The sequence below is a fragment of the Dromiciops gliroides genome, chromosome 3, assembly GCF_019393635.1.
Source record: "Dromiciops gliroides isolate mDroGli1 chromosome 3, mDroGli1.pri, whole genome shotgun sequence".
Classification (NCBI taxonomy): Eukaryota; Metazoa; Chordata; class Mammalia; order Microbiotheria; family Microbiotheriidae; genus Dromiciops; species Dromiciops gliroides.
In genome coordinates, this window is record NC_057863.1 from 351,000,170 (window position 1) to 351,018,066 (window position 17,897).

The 17,897-nt window shown below is 39.1% G+C and overlaps 1 protein-coding gene across 1 annotated transcript in view; it reads left to right on the plus strand.

Moving 5' to 3' along the window:
- SPSB4 (splA/ryanodine receptor domain and SOCS box containing 4) overlaps nt 1–17,897 on the plus strand; it is a 142,379-nt gene that overhangs the window by 92,263 nt on the left and 32,219 nt on the right. The gene's annotated exons all lie outside the window — the stretch shown is intronic.

Here is a 17,897-nt window from a genome sequence, read left to right on the forward strand (position 1 = left end):
AAAATACTTTATTGCTAAAAAGATGCTAACCATTATCTGAGCCTTCAAGGAGTCATAATCTTTTTGCTGGTGGTGGGTTTTGCCTTGGTGTTAATTCTGCAGACTGGTCAGGGTGATGGTTGCTGAAGGCTGGGGTGGCTGTGGCAATTTCTTAAAATAAGACAATAAAGTTTGCTACATCAACTGACTCTTCCTTTCATGAAAGATTTCTGTGGAGCATGGGATGCTGTTTGATAGCATTTTACTCACAGTAGAAATTCTTTCAAAACTGGAGCCAATCCTCTCAAACCCTGCCACTGCTTTATCAACTAAGTAATACTCTTCAGTATTGTTGTGTCTCAGGGAATTCAGATGCCCCAGGAAGGGGAGAGAGATGGGAGAACAAGTCGGTGAAGCAGTCAGAACACTCAAAACATTTATTAAATTCACTGTCTTATGGGCACAGTTCTTGGTACCCCAATAACAATTACAAGAACATCAAGGATCACTGATCACAGATCACCATAACAGATATGATAATAATGAAAAGTTTGAAATATTGTGAGAATTACCAGAATGTGACACAGAGACACAATGTGAGCATATGCAGTTGAAAAATGGGCTTGCTTGACACAGGGTTGCCACAGACCTTCAATTTGAAAAAGCAAAAAACAAAAAAAACCCACCCCCTCACAACAAAAACAAACCCACAATAGCTACAAAACGCAATGAAATGTGGTATCCCTGTATAGTTGAAATTGGAAATTTTTCAGTTTATGGGAGCCTTTTCAGGAATACATACCAACTGTATAGGATAGTATAGACACCTGGACTGGCATTGTAACAAGACTGTCCCTGAAGAGATGATGATGTATCGCTACAAGCACAGTTCAGAAGAGGCTTAAAGGAGAACCCACCAAAATAAACAGAAATTGCTTCTTTCACTTGGAAGCTAAGTAAATACTCATAACAGTGAGGGAGAAATACCCACTGCTAGGAAGAATCCCTGCTACTGGCCACAAGAGCTGCTACCATCTCCAACCATACCTGCCTTCCTTCCAAATCTTTCTGTCCCTGGGCTTTAGGATGCTATCCAGACAAGGTTTACCAGGATAGTAGGATTTAGAGTTAGAAGGGACCTCAGATCATCTTCATTTGACAGAAGAGGAAAGTGAGAGCTAGAAAGAGGTGGTGGGACTTAACTGAAGATCACGTGGTTACTGAATGGCCAAGTAAAAATCCCAGGAAGGTGACACAGAGAAGTTAGCAGTGGAGAAGGTTAAGAATCATGTTTAGAAGGAAGTAATAAAGCTGTTATGTGAAGATAATCATATTGTAAACTGTAATTTCAGCATGGTGTGATTTCAGGTGGCTGGGACAAGGAAGAGAAGAAACCTCCATGTTGTATCCCCTGAATTTCCCCACTTCCATTTGGTTGTTACTTCAGATGTGGGTTGGACTAGGAGACCCCTAGGGTTTTTTTCCAACTGTGAAATTCTATGGAAGAAAGAGCCCCTTTCTTTTTCTTTTTTCTTTTTCTTTTCCTTCTTTCTTTCTTTTTCTCCTTTTTCTTTTTCTTTTCTTTTTTTTTTTTTTGCAGGCAATGAGGGTTAAGTGACTTGCCCAGGGTCACACAGCTACTAAGTGTCAAGTTTCTGAGATCAGATTTGAACTCAGATCCTACTGCATCTAGGGCTGGTGCTCTATCCACTGCTTCACCTAGTTACCCCTCAAGCTCCTTTCTTAAACAAAGGCATTTGCTCCTGATATAGTAATTACAAAACATTTCCTCCCCATAAACTTGGGGTCAACACTATTAGCAATCCACGTAACATCCATAAGGAGAATGGGAATAAAGTACACAACTTTATGTTTCTCTTTTAAACCTATATAACCATTTTTATAATTAATTTCTGTACTGCTAGAAATAACCCACGTGAATGACAAGTTAGGGGTCAGGTTTTGTTTTCTAGTCATTTTCTTTGAAAGTTATTTTTAACTTTGATTATTTTGCTTGTTGAGGTTTAAATGGTTTAAACATTTTTCTAAGTCAGCCCACCAAAAAACATGGCTAGAAGTTTGGATTGGTTTCAAATTATTACTATTAACTCGATACCACCACCTGGTGGTAGTGAACTCATATTGTAGGGGAGAAAGATTAAAAATAGAAGAGACTCGTATTAATCATCTGATCATTGGGACCTTAGAGATCATCCAGTCCAATTCTTCATTTATAAGATTAGGAAACAGAGGCCCCAAAAGGTAAAGTGGACATAAGTAATATGACTCAAAATCTTTGTTTCTGCCTTCTTGGATTGTGCTCATCCTTGAAGTACATTAATTTACTGATCTTGCAGGGCTGTTAAAAGTAAAGCATTTTATTCAATTCAAATGCTTTATAAAGGTGAGCTAATAATGATAATGGTGGTTATGATGATATTTCCTATCCCACTATACTGTCTGACACAGATGTAGGTTACTCATCCTAAGATCATATGAACACTCAATTGATCATCCTAACTGGCAGAAGTAGTAGCAACAAAGGCGACCCAAAAGATCTGATAATCCAAACTCATTTTTCTTGTGAAATACATAGTGATTTTTACTTTATTTTTTTCCCAGTAGATTCACTTCACTGAATTCTTTTTGGGCTAATGTTAAAATGATAGTCATAGAATTTTGGAGCTGGAAGAGACCTTAGAGATCATGTAATCTGACACCTCTTTCTTCTCCCCCCCCCCCCCATGCCAATTAGGAAATTTAAAACCAGACCTAAAGTGATATGCCCAAGGTCACACAACTGTAATTCTTCAGCATACACTGACTAGCAGTCAAAGAAGGCAAGGAGGAGGGAAAGTCAGACTGGGAATTCATATTTGCTGTGAATAACCCACAGAATCAATTATCTGCACTAGGGGAGGAAGCAGTAGAGCAAATCATTGAAAATAGCATATAATTCCAAAGTGATTTATTTAGTTATTTATTTTTTTTTGCTTTGGAACTCATTTAATGTGATTATTTCTTATGGTAGATTTTCCTTCCTAATTGCATTTTGCTCACTCAGGTCAATATTTAAAATTAACTTTCCCTAAGAACAAACTCATTTGAGTAAACAAGGGAGCATACTCATAGGGAAGCTGAATTGGGACTTAACACAGTAAGATAACTCACACTTGAATCATTATGAACAGACTGGTTACAGAGGTCAGAGATGGAAGATAAAACCCCTGACTAGTTTTCTTTTTTAAATTGATTTTATTTATGTGTTAAATATTCCCCAATTCCATGTAAAAAAGTTTTAACTCATTTTTTAAAATTTTGAGTTCCAAGTTCTCTCCCTCCCTCCTACCCCACCCCACTCTTTGAGAACACAAAGAATTCAATATCAATTATACATGTGAAGTCATGCAAAACATTTCCATAATAGCCATGTTGTAAAAGAAAACAAAGTAAAGTAATAAAAATTTTTTTTTAAAGTATACCTTGGGTGCAGCTAGGTGGCGCAGTGGATAAAGCACCAGCCCTGGATTCAGGAGGACCTGAGTTCAAATTTGACCTCAGACACTTGACACTTACTAGCTGTGTGACCCTGGGCAAGTCACTTAACCCTCATTGCTTCACCATAATAATAACAACATTATTCTTAAAAGAAGTCCTTAAGCTTCACCAAATTGCTAAAGAGGTCCCATGACACACTAAAAGTTAAGTACCCACCACCATTCTATTTATTTATTTATTTTTTTTTTAGTGAGGCAGTTTGGGGTTAAGTGACTTGCCCAGGGTCACACAGCTAGTAAGTGTCAAGTGTCTGAAGCCAGATTTGAACTCAGGTCCTCCTGAATCCAGGGCCGGTGCTTTATCCACTGTGCCACCTAGCCGCCCCCCACCACCATTCTAAACGTATGATTGAAGATATATTGGGTACATCTGCTACCAAATTGAATCCAAATTGTTCAGTTTTAGAATTAAGGGGCAGCTAGGTAGCGCAGTGGATAAAGCACCGGCCCTGGATTCAGGAGGACCTGAGTTCAAATCTGGCCTCAGACACTTGACACTCACTAGCTGTGTGAACCTGGGCAAGTCACTTAACCCCCATTGCCCTGCAAAAAAGAAAGAAAGAAAGATAGAATTAAAAGGAACTCAAGAGGTCATCAGATCTAACCCCTTTATGATATCTACAAAAGGTGATCATTCAACCTAATTTACATCATGATGATGATAACAGTAGTCCTGATTATTAGGAAATTCTACTTTATATTGAGCTGAATTGTGCTTGTGTTTGAGGTTTAAATTTTGGGGGAAGGGGCATTTAAAGCAGAAATTTGCTGCTTTTTAACTTTTGTCCATTAGTCATGCTTCTATTAACCAGGATCAACCAGGACAAGTCTAATCCTCCTTCCACATAATAACTCTTCGATTATTTGAAGACAATTACTATGTCCCCTTCTTCCCTTCTCCAGGCTAAACATATGGTTCTTTCCAACAGTGTGTCCCTGTTTGGCAGGGTCTCCAATTCCCTCACCATCATGGATTTTCCAGATTGTTAAGATCCTAACTTAACCTTGCCAAGCTAGAGGGTGGTTTTGGTTTGGTTGAATTACTTGAAGTTGATCTTAGTAATACATTGTTGTTAAGAAGCCTCCTTGCCCTATTTTTTCTGAATTATCCATAAGGGATAAAAATGTCCTCAGAAGGAAGTACTTGTTTAAGCAGTATGGTGCCTTGAAGAGAGTACTGCATCAAGAAGCTGGGGGTATGAGTTTGAGGACTGGCTTTACTATTCATTTATTCGTGTGACCTTGGGCAAGCCATTAACATTCTCTTGACCTCAGTTCCCTTATTTATGTAATGCAGCCCTTTGTAGCTCTCAACCTATGATCCTAACAGGTAATGTCGAAGCACCAAACAAGAGGTGGAGTCTCTTTGTTCAGAGTAACACTTTGACAAGTCTCTTTTCCAGAGCCAAATTTCATTACTATGGCAACTGGGGGGGCCTTCAAAATTCATAGGAAGCATACTTACTTCCAAGTACTTTATTTTGAGACCCAATTAAGCGAGAAAGACTGTAAGATCTGAGCTGTACTGGGAAACATGTTTTATGGTCTGCAAGTCTATCTTGGGTGCTATTTATAGCACTTTAATTGTTGTTGCCAAATGAGGTCTGATGCATGTCCTATGGCTGCATATTTCCATGACAGGAGTTTTCCCCTTGGCCTTGTAATTTTTTTTTTCTTTATTTGAACTTGGGTAATTGTAATCATCATTTTAACTCCCTTGAGGGTGAAATGCAGTTCTTTGGGCTTAGTGGGCTATTGGCAGACCACCTAGCTTTTAAAACCTCCCTGATATAAGTAACCATTTTACAAACCTGAATCTTTAAAGTAATTCTGGCGCTGACCTATCCACTCTGCCTCCTTTGCCTTCAGCTGATAGTTGCCTTGATAACCTGGCATTTGAATTCCTCCTTAGGGAGTTTGTTTGGCTGCAGTTCCTCCATCATTCAGCACCCTAATCTCACTTCAGTAGCTGACTTCTCTGGGCATTTAGATGGCTGAGGTAGTAAACCTCCCCTTCAGTTTCAGGGCAGCTCCTAGATGGCAGGAAAAGGTAGAGAGCACTCTCTCTTTTTTTTTTTCATAAAAGTATTTTATTATTTCCCATTTACATGTAGAGATAGTTTTCAACATTTGTTTTTATAAGATTTTTTCTCCCTCCCTCCTCTCCCTTCCCCCTCCCCAGGACAACCAGCAATCTGTTATAGGTTATATATGTACAATCACATTAAACATATTTCTGCATTAGTCATTTTGTGAAAGAAGAATCAGAGCAAAAAGGAAGAACCTCCCCCAAAAAAACCCAAAATAGAAATAGTATGGTTCAATCTGCATCTAGATTTCATAGTTCTTTTTTTCTGGATTTCAAGAGCATTTTCCATCATGAGTCCTTTGGAACTATCTTGGACCATTATATTGCTGAGAAGAGTCAAATCTATCACAGTTGATCAACACACAATGTTGTTGATACTGTGTACAATGTTCTCATGGTTCTGCTCATCTCACTCAGCATCAGTTTATGTGAGTCCTTCCAGGTTTCTCTGAAATCTGCCTTCTCATGGTTTCTTACAACACAATAGTTATTACATTCATATATCACAACTTGTTCAGCCATTCCCCAGTTGATGGGCAACCTCTCAATTTCCAATTCCTTGCCACCACAAAAAGAGCAGCTATAAATATTTTTGTACATGTGGGTCCTTTTCCCCTTTTAATGATCTCTTTGGGGAAAAGACCTAATAGTGGTATAGCTGGGTCAAAGGGTATGCACAGCTTTATAGCCCTTTGGGCATAGTTCCAAATTGGAAAGCACTCTCTTTCTTAGCCCTCCTGTGCATATGGTATTGTCTCCTACTACAACAGAAAAAGGGCAGGGTTTGTAGTCCAAGGATGTAGGTTGTAGGCTCTCACAGCAGCTTGGCTGTTCAGGGTGTGTGTGTGTGTGTGTGTGTGTGTGAGAATTTGGGAGGCAACATAATACAGCAGGTCCTAGATTCAGAGGAGCTGGATTCAACAAATCCTGCTTCTGATGAATATTCTCTGTGTGACCTTGGACAAGTCACATAAACTTCGTAGCTGGGGCTTAGTTTCTTCATCTGTAAAATGATAGGTTGTGGATTAGATAACCTCTGAGGACCCTTCTAGCTTTAATTCTGTGATCCTGAGGCAGCTAGATGGTGCAGTGGGTAGAGCCCTGGACTGTTAGTGAGGAAGACCTGAGTTCAAATCTGACCTCCTACACTTGCTAGCTGTGTGACCATGCACAAGTCACTTAGCATCTGTTTGGCTTCAGTTTCCTTATTTGTTAAATAGGAATAATAATAGCACCTAACTCGCAGGGATTGTTGTTGAGTTTCAAATGATACAAAAGCATAGTACCTAGCACATAGCAATTGCTATATAAATGTTAGCTATTGTTTTATCATTATTATTATTCATTATTTCATTGTCTCCCTCCATCCTCCCTAACATCCAATCCATAGCCAAGACATCACTTGTACCTCAATCAGTTTCCTATGTCCTTCCTTGGCAGTGTTCTAGACACTGGGAACACCAAAAAAAAAAAAAAGCAGTTTATGCCTTCAAGATACACATTCTTTCAGAAGAAACATGTACAAAGTAAGCATATGCAAAATACAGAGTAATTTGGGCGTCGGGAGGCACTAGCAAGTGATGATAGCAGGAGGCTGTACTTGAGGTGAACTCAAGGAAATTAGGGGTTCTAAGAAGCAGAAATGAAGAGGGAGTTAATTCCAAAACTGAGGTACAGTGTGTGCAAAGGTAAAGTGATGGGAAATGAAATCCATTCTTAAGAGGAACAGTAAGCCTACCATTTCACCTAAAGATAGAGTTGACAAAGAGGAGTGTGATAAATCTAGAATGATAGACTGTAGCCAAGATGTGAAGGATTTTCAATGTTAAACAGAGTTCATCTTTTATCCAAGACTCAATAAGGGCAATGATATGGTTCTATACTAGAGGAATATCTCTTTGGCGGCTTTGTGAAAGATGGGTCAGAGAAGGGAATCTTGAGGCAGTGAAACCAATTAAGAAACTGGCCCAGTGGTCCAGGTAAGATTTTATAAAAGTCCAAACTTGGGTGGTATGAATGGAGAAGAAATGTGTCTGTCACTTCCGTTCATTCTCTCATGACCCCTTGCCTGGATTTTTGCAATGACTTTTCCCTCACCCACCTGCCCTCCCTCTAATTTCTCCCATCCATCTATCCTTCATACTGTTGCCAGCAATTATCTTCCTAATGAAGCATGTCACTCCTGTTGCCAACCAAATAATGTCCAAGCTCCTCAGTCTCTACTTATTTATATTGTTCCTGTCTTTTAAGGACCAGCTTGGATTCTACTTCCATGAAGCTTTTAAAGAAAGCCAAAAAACCTGATGTCTTATCCCTCCTCAGATGTCACATGTTTCCCCTTTCTGTATGCTACAATCCAGTCTAACTGGCTTTTTTTGCTGTTCCTCACACATAACACTTCATCTCCCATCACTTCCATGCCTTTGGCCTGGCTATTCCTCATGTTTTGAATCCATTCTCTCATTACTGCCCCCTCTTAGATTGGCTAGTTTCCTTCAAAGGTCAGCTTAGGTACTACCTTCTACCTGATACCCTTACTAATTCAGTTGGTGTAGTACCTTCCCTGCCTGCCCTGTCCCCCAAATACAAATAGCCTTGCATTTATTTTTGTATATATCACATGTGTGTGTCTGTATATATGCATACGTTTATTTGTGTGTATTGTCTTCCCTGATAAGCATTTTGCTGGCAGGACTATTTTGTTTTTGTCTTTGTATCCCTTGTTTTTTCAGTTGTTCAGTCACGTCTGACTCTTCATGACCCCTTATGGGGTTTTCTTGGCAAAGATACTGGAGTGGTTTGCCACTTTCTTCTCCAGTGGATTAAGGCAAACAGATTAAGTGACTTGTTCAGAGACATGCAGCTAGTGAGTGTCTGAGGCAGGGATTGAAGTTGGGTATTCCTGACTCTAGATCTAGCTCTTTTATCCACTGAGCCACTGAGCATTTAGCAAAATGCTTAACACATATAGGTGCTTTCTGGTTAGTTGATAGGACTCTGGTTGTAAATCTTCTGTGTACAAATCTGTTTTTGTCTATTGTCCTCAACCAGAACCGAAGATCATCAAGGGCAGGGAGCAATGATGTGGGCAGAATTTGGGGTCAAATTGATCGTGAGTCGTCCCAAAAGAATTACAAGACTCAGTGACTTGGTTTCCCAAGTTTTATTGCAATACTGTGAGTGACCACAGGGAGAGGACCAGAATAGTGCAAAAGTATCTCTCGATTAAGGAAAGGAAAGATATGGATAAAGTATGGATAAATTGATTATCAGTCTCATTATAATCTCCACCTTTGGGAGGTACATGGGAGGGCTTATCCTAATTTGGAGTTCCTGGGGTCTTAAGCCAACCCCTGAGGCAGGTACCTTTTTCAGTGGAGGTGTGTTTTGGGGGTTTACATATCATAAGGTGAATCTGGGGGCAAATTTGGCCTTTTCTGCGCATGTCTAAGTTTCTATAGCCTGTCAGTTTTATCATTATTATATAAATTCTTAGGCCTTCACATCCTGGCTCCCTCTGTTTCCATTATCGGCACTGATTCCTGCGGGTAAGAGAACCTAGCATCCTGACTTGTAAGTTATCCATTAACTGGGGTCTAATTCCCTTTTGGAGCTAATATCTGAATTAGAGCTTGGATCTTAGGTTTTTCTATTAACTCCTTTTTGCCTCCTACATCATTGTTTTATTCATCTTTATATCCCCAGTGCCTTGAAGCCAGGAGGACATGACCTTTGACACATACTTTCTATGTGACCCTGGGCAAGTCACTGCCTCTCATGCTCTGAGCAAGTCACTGCCTCTCATGCTCTGAGCAGCTCTTTAAGATTATAAATTGCAGAGAAGGCGATGACCTACACTGATAGGAATTTTCTCTCCTGAGAGTTCCATATATTAATGAAATCACCAGTTCTGTCCCTTATCTCCAGTGCCTAGCCTGTACTTATTTTTTTAATTGAGATGAATTAAGTTGAATGAATCTAACTTTGGAGATTGTTAGAGGTCACTCCCAGTTCTGATCTCTCCATTCTTCCTACATTTCCTTTGCCTGCTTCTCCAAGGTTATCTTCGGATTCTTTGAATCTCTTGATACTGACACTGGCTCTTTTTCTTTCTTCCCTTCTTTTATCACTTGGAGATAACTCCTAAAGTTGAATTAATACACTTAGGGTGTATTAATCAATGAAGTTTTTTAGAGGATGAGATAACAGGTCATCTGTAGCTGCCCTGAGAAATGGTAATTCTCAGATAAGGAGAGCCTAAATACTTTATTAGATAAAGCAGGACTTGTTATATATTTTTTTTACTCTTTGTAAGCAAAAGTAGCCAGCCTGCCTTCTTCTTGTTGTTCAGTTATTTTTCAGTCCTGTCCTACTCTTCATGACCCCATTTGGGGTTTTCTTAGCAAAGATTTGCTAAGTGATTTGCCATTTCCTTCTCCAGTTCATTTCACAGATGAGGAAATTGAGGCAAACAAGATTAAGTGACTTTCCCAGGGTCACATAGCTAGTCATTGTCTGAAGAATAATTTGAGCTCAGTTCTTCCTGGTTCCAGGCCGGACAGGATAATGTGCCACCTAGCAGTCCCAAGGGGAGAAATAGCAGACATTTATTCTATAAAAGATACATTTTCTTGCATATGTCCTGGGCTCTGTCCATTCCAAGGAGATGGCTTTCTGAATATCTCCTCAGGATCAGAGACTTAGTGCTAAAAAGGGTCAACTGATCCAATCATTTTATGGATAAAGATAACCTGAATCCCACAGAGGTTAAATGATTTGTCTAAGGCCATGGAAATAGTAGATTGTTGTAAAATTGGAATCTGAACCCAGGTTCTCTGTCACCAAATCTTTCCACCAGCCTTTTTAGAAGCATTGAGGTAACTCAGGGAGTACAGTAGAATCAGAAAGCCTCAAACACTTACTAGCTATATGACCCTTGGCAAGTCACTTGACCTTTGTCTGCCTCAGTTCCTCAACCATATAGTGGGGGGTGAGTTTAATTAATCAAATTGATGATGAGGCATCCCAAAGAATAACAAGACTCAGTGACTTAGTTTCCTAAGATCTATTGCAATACCATGACCACAGGGAGAGCACCCAAAGGAGAAAGGTGTCTCAAATTGGGAGAGGAAAATGATTATATTTATAGTGAGAAAAAAGTAGGTTATCTCATTATCTTAATTTCCTTGTGGTAGGTCTTACCCTAATTTGGACTTCCTAGGGTCCTAAGACAACCCACGAGGCAGGTACCTTTTCCCCTGGAGGTGTGTTTTTAGGGTTTATGGGTCATAAGGTGAACCTAAGGACATATTTGGTCCTTTCTGTGCATGATCATAAAGACATGCTTAAACTTGTCAGACCCAGAGGGTCTCTGTGTTTAGGATATCTCTTTACTTAAGATCTGGTTTCTAGGTGTCCTGTCATCTAGGAATATTAATGATTATTAATGGTTAATGGTCCCTGGTTACTGTCTCTATTGATAGTATTGGTTGGTAGGGACTCTTTTGGTTAGGTTATCTAAGAACATAAACCTAAAAAAACCTAAAAAAGTGTTACTCTGTACACTTTTAAGTACTATTGATAGGTTATCTGTTAACCTTTTTAGGTACTATTGATAAGTACTCAAGCCTCAGTTTATCTGTTAACTCCTTTTTGCCTCCTCCATCAGATGGATGTTTCCTAAGAACACAAACCTAAAAAAACCTAAAAAAGTGTTACTCTGTTAACACTTTTAAGTACTATTGATAGGTTATCTGTTAACCCTTTTAGGTACTATTGATGTTTCCTTCCTTCCACCATAATTCACTGAACTTGTCAGTACCGTGCCCCTAAGCAATGATTTGTCCTTTAAATGTTTCAAATGTCTTTGTCTTCCTGCTTTATGGACTACATGTTTTTCTCTATCTTCCACATCACCTAGCACAAGTCTGGGCACAAAATAAATTCTCTATACAGTCTCCTTAACTTTTACTATCTCCACCCCAGGAAGAAAGGAAGAAAAAAAAGAGAAAGAAGAAGAGAAGAGAGAAAGAAAGGCTGGGAGGGAGGGAGAGACAGAGACAGAGAAAGGGAGAGAGGGGAAGGAGGGAGGGAGGGAGACAGAGAGAGAGAGAGAGAGAGAGAGAGAGAGAGAGAGAGAGAGAGAGAGAGAGAGGGAGAGGGAGAGAGAGAGCGCAATTGCCACAGCAAGTATGTTATGCAATAGTCCACACTTATAGTCCCCCACCCCTAAAAGAAGGGAGTCATCTTAGAACTGGAAAGTACTTTAGAGAACATCTAGGTCAATTGTTGTTGTTTTATTTCATAGATGAAGAAATCAAGCCCCATGGAGGGGAAGTGATTTGCCCAAAGTCACACAATGGGAAAACCAGGAGTTGAAGCCAGCTCTTTTGACTCTAAGTCCTCTCTGTTCATTACACTCACCAGGATTCCTTGCCTGAACCTGTTTCACAATGAGGAGAACCATTTGAGAAAGAAATGGAAATCTTTGATTCCTATGCCATTAGTATCAGCATCATTTATTAGGATCACTATCAGTCATATCATCTGCAGGATCCAGGCTGCCAGGTCATGTGTGCTGGTGTTATAATGAGGTCTTTCTGGTATTTTGTATAGAGCTGTGGCCAAAGCAGAGCTGACTGATATGCACAGTGGAGAAGAATGATTAGCATATTCATGAATTAGGATTCTGCTTACACTTGTTTTGTTTAAGTGAGACCTTATGCTTTGGCCAATTACATAAAAGTATTGAGGATCCATCAGTGTTGCCCCTCAACATTTATTTTTGTAAGATTTTGAGTGCAAATTTTTCTCCTTCTCTCCATTCCCTCTTCTCCTGAAGCCAGCAAACAATCTGATATTGGTTATATGTTACAAAATCATGTTAAACACATTTTTACATTAAGACTGGAGCTCTTGGGAACAGCTAGGTGGTGCAGTGGATAAAGCACCAGCCCTGGATTCAGGAGGACCTGAATTCAAATGTGGTCTCAGGCACCTGACATTTACTAGCTGTGTGACCCTGGGCAAATCACTTAACCCTCATAGCCCTGCAAAACAAACAAAAATAAATAAATAAAACTAATATTGATTCTTGACCTACAAAAAATTATTTTAAAGAATTATGAACTCTAGTAGAAGCTTAATCCACTAAATGCTTATTTTTCTTCTTCCTCTGCATCTCCAAAGTATATTTGTGGACCTCATGATTTCCTCTTCTAAGTGAACATGGTTTTCCTTTCTTATATTCCTCTTTTAAACATAGTATCCTTTTTTAGTCATAATAGAATACACCAGATAAAGGGATAAGCTAGGACAGTAACACTGAAATAATTCAATCAGTGAGTTGTATTCTGTTTTGCTTTATGTAGGAGAAAATAAGTTCCCACTCTCTTCTTTCTAGCTTGTCCCTGAGCTCTTGCTTAGAGAGGTCAGATAAACACAATAAATCTATTTAAAAACTTTAATATTAAACTCTAAGGGCCTGTATTGTATAGTTAGAGGCTAAAGTCATACATTTTCCAATGAAGCTTGCCTAATCCTGATTACTCACTAAAAAATTATCTACTTTGTAAACTACAGTTTGCTTCCTTAACAATTCACTAGCTGATGAAGGAACCTAAGAGGGGGGAAATGATTTTGGATAAGATCATTGACAGCCTAAATGAGGTTCTCTTTATTTCAGCTCTCACCTTTGCCATAAGTAGTCTTGATTCTCAGAAATCTCAAACTTAATAGCAAATGATGGAAAATGCAAGGATATAGCTGTTTTTCTATTACCCAAGACATTAGTAACACTTTCAGAGGAACAAACCTAAGATTCTCTTAAAAGCTATGTTGTCATCAACCTATTTCTCTGTTTGAGGTTTTGGCAAGACTTTAAAGTAATGACTGGTTGGGATTATTCACAGGTGATGATTTTGGGGGGTTTTTTGTTTTGTTTTGTTTTTTAGTGAGGCAATTGGGGTTAAGTGACTTGCCCAGGGTCACATAGCTAGTAAGTGTTAAGTGTCTGAGATCAAATTTGAACTCAGGTACTCCTGACTCTAGGGCTGGTGCTCTATCCACTGCGCCACCTAGCTGCCCTGATTTTTGTTTTTTAATTACATTTTTTTTTAAATCAAAAGCTTACCTTATCTTCTTTCCCCACCCCCACTAACTGCAAAAAGAAAAAACAATCCTGAAAGTCTGTCTATCTGTCTGTCTGTCTCATAATGGATAGCATGTTTCATCATGAGTCCTTAGGAACTGTGGCTAGTCGTTCCTTTGATCAGATTTCCTAAATTTTTCTGTATGATATTGTTTGTTCACTTCACTATGTATCAATTCCTACAAGTCTTATGAGGTTTTCCTGAAATCATCCCTTTCTCCATTTCTTACAATACAATCATATTCCATCACATTTTCATGCTATAACTTGTTCAGCCATTCCCAATTGTTGCTTGGTTACTCCCTCAGTTTGTAATTCTTTGCCATGCTCCCAAAAGAGTTTTATAAACATTTTTGGGGGTGAGCATTTGTTTTTCTTAGGACTAATATCTTCCTTAATCTACTTTCCCTCTAATTCTCCTTTTTCCCCTTTTCTTCATATTTCCCTGTGGAGTAAAATATATTTCTTTATTCAACTGTGTTTGTCTTTCGCTTCTTTGAACAGTTAGATGAGAATAAGGTTCAAGAATCAACCACTCCTCCCTCCCATTTACTCTTTGTTTATATAGACTTCTATTTGTGCACCTTGATTTTTTAAAATAACTTTTATTATAATTTTTCCCATCTTTCCTCTCTCTTTTCACTTCTTACAGTATTCCTTTTCTCATCCGTTTCCCTTCTGCATAGTCTCTTGAATCTGGAGTCAGGAAGACCTGAGACACTTACTACCTGTGTGACCGAGCAAGTGATTTAACCTTTGTTTTCCTCAGTTTCCCCAACTGTAAAATGGGCATAATAATAGCACCTACCTCCAAGGGTTATTTTAAAGTATTTTTTAAGTGCTTAGCAGAGTGCCTGGTACACAATAGGTGCTATATGGATACTTATTCCTTCCCTTCCATCCCTCTCTAGATCATCAAAACATAATAAAACTAACCACTCCCAGACCCTCTGTTTAATTAGACTGCTTCTGTGACCCAGATGATAATAAGAAGGTTCAGAGGAAACACGTTTCATTCACAGTATTAGAATTTAAGCAGTTTTATCCTTGTTTGGTCTCTTGTGATTGCTTGTTCATATTTACCTTTCTTTGTGTTTCTCTTGATTCCTATGTTTACACTTAAATCAGAAATGCTTGGAGGCCCATACTCAGTTTTTCAGGGTAAGTTATTTTCGGCCATAAATCTGTATCTTTAAAAAAAAAGTATCCTTTACCTTCAAGAATATCATATTCCAATCTCTGTTCCTTTATAATGGTACCTTCTAGATTGTGTATGATTCTTGTGGTGACACCTTAGTATTTGAATTATTTCTTTCTCGCTGCTTGCAAATTTTTTTTCTGTGACCTGGAAGCCCTGGATTTCGGCTATAATGTTCCTAGGAATTTTCATTTGAAGACCTCTTTCTGGAGGTGACCAATGGGTTCTTTCTATTTTCACTTGGCTCTATGGTTCTAAGAGATTTGGGCAGTTTTCTATTTATGATTTCTTGAAATATGATATCTAGGCTCTTTTTTCCCCCATGGCTTTCAAGTAATTCAATAATTCTTTCCAAGTCAGTTATTTTAGCTGAGATACCTTATATTTTCTTCTATTTTTTTCATTCTTTAGTCTTTGTTTTAATATTTTGTCAAATCATTAATTTCTGTTTGGTCCATTCTAATTTTCAGGAAGCTTGTTGCTTGGGCAAGTTTTTTAACATTGTATTTTCTTTCAAAGTGTTTAAGAAATACTTTTATCAAGTGGCTTTTTTTTTAAACAGTGACTAAAAATAGGGACTTGTCTTTTCTTTTTCTTTTTTCTTTAAAAAAAGACTGTCGGGGCAGCTAGGTGACGCAGTGGATAAGGCACCAGCCTTGGATTCAGGAGGACCTGAGTTCAAACCCAGCCTCAGACACTTACTAGCTGTGTGACCCTGGGCAAGTCACTTAACCCCCATTGCCCTGGGGGGGGGGGACCTGTCAGGGGGCAGCTAGGTGGTGCAGTGGATAGAGCACAGGCCCTGGACTCAGGAGTACCTGAGCTCAAATCCAGCCTCAGACACTTAACACTTACTAGCTGTGTGACCCTGGGCAAGTCACTTAATCCCAATTGCCTCACTTTAAAAAAAAAAAAAAAAGACTGTCTCCTAGCCTGGCAGACCCTACTACTCATCATCATGAGAGTTTGGACATACTTTATGTCCAACCTAGACCAATTAGCCTTTCCTTAGGCAATCTGCCCCACTCCTACCATATTAATGCTGGATTTAGTGTGGGCAACCAGTTGGCAAAGATAGTTCACTGCAGCTCAGAATTCCTGAACTCAAAAGATCCACTGGTGTCAGTTGCCCAAGGAACTGAAATTAAGAGTTTGTGCCACCATGCCCTACCAGGATTGCTTATTTGAAAGGAGCAAGATTGCAATAAAATAATCTGAGTGTGTATGAGGCTGGAAAGCCTGGAAATTTGTAGCTGTTTCCCTCTCACAGTATTTCACAAAACTTTGGCTAGACACTAGGTGATAAACTTGCTCTGATATCCATATTATCTCTGAGCCTCTCACCCTGACTCCAAGAATGATCCATCCTCAGGATTTTGAGCATTTTGATTTAACAACAGAGCATTTTTGCCAAGGGTGTTAGATATCCTAGGACGTAGCTACCCTGACCTGTCACCCTGCATGCCACTATTGTTACAGTCACTTATGAAATAAGCACTCTTGTTCACCCATGTGGAAACCCATAGAATTTAGTAGAAAGAGCACTAGATTTGGAGTCAGAGGACCAAGGTACATAGTCTGAACTCCCCACTTGTGTGACTTTGGGCAGATTATTTAATCCCTGGGCCTCAGTTTCTTTTTCTGTAAAATGGATGAATGAAGTTAGACTAGAAGAACTCAGGGGTCCCTTCTAGCTTTAGATCTAAAATTGGTGTCCTTGACATCGGTAATGACAAATGGCACATCCCCCAAGAAGGACAAAATAACTTGGGAGAGTAGGAGAGACAGCCTGTTTGGGGGGCTGCCTACTCCCTGACCCATATTGCTTCCATAACTCTCTATTCACGGAACATATAGAACACATCTTTCCAAGTGTAGCCAACCAAGAGTTAATTGACTACGTGACCAGGTACTGTTCTCATCTAAAGATATTGTCCTTTGTAATATGTCTGTATCCCCTAACTCTCTTGAGAAAAAGTCCAAGTTGAAAACACTGAGGTTTTCTGGGAAATTTTCAGCTGAATCAGGAATGTCTTTCTCAAGCTGACTGAGAAAGTGGTACAGGACGTTACTAATTTTGTCGGTCTTTAGAGACCTACCTGGCATGTTCTCTTTAGCAAGAAACATTGGACAACATGAAAGGAGTAATTTTTTTTTCCTTCTTTCCTGCTCTGAAAACAGTTGGGCTAAAATTGCATTTATTTTGGGAAGTCATTAGCTTTCTGTTAACTGTCTTCCCTTCCACAAAGGCTAGTTTTCTAATTGGCTCACTGTTTGAACAGCAAATAATGACTTAGTTTTTGTAACATCTGCTTAGATGCTCTGGATTAGAGGTGTCAAATATATGGGCCTATATGCCCAGAATCAGATCAAAATATAATTGGCAAATATTTAACAAAATAAACAATAATAAAAATTGTTGTCCAGTTGTTGTTTTGTTGTTGTTATTATTTACAGTTGTATCTGACTCTTTGTGACCCCTCTTGAGGTTTTCTTGGTAAAGACACCAGAGTGGTTTGCCATTTCCTTTTCTAGCTCATTTTACAGATGAAGAAACTGAGGCAAACAGGGTTAAGTGACTTGTCGAGAGTCACACAACTATTAAGTGTCTGAGGCCACATTTGACCTCACAAAGATCAGTCTTCCTGACCCAGGCCCAGCACTCTATCCACTGTGCCACCTAGCTGCCCACAATAAAACATAGAAATCACATTATATTGGGGGCAGCTAGGTGGAACAATTGATAAAGCACCCGTCCTGGATTCAGGAGGACCTGAGTTCAAATCCAACCTGAGACACTTGATGCGTACTAGTTGTGTGACCCTGGGCAAGTCACTTAACTCCAATTGCCTCACCAAAAATAAATAAATAAGAAATTTTTAAAGAGAAATAACATTACATTGTAGTTTAGTATATTATGTGGTT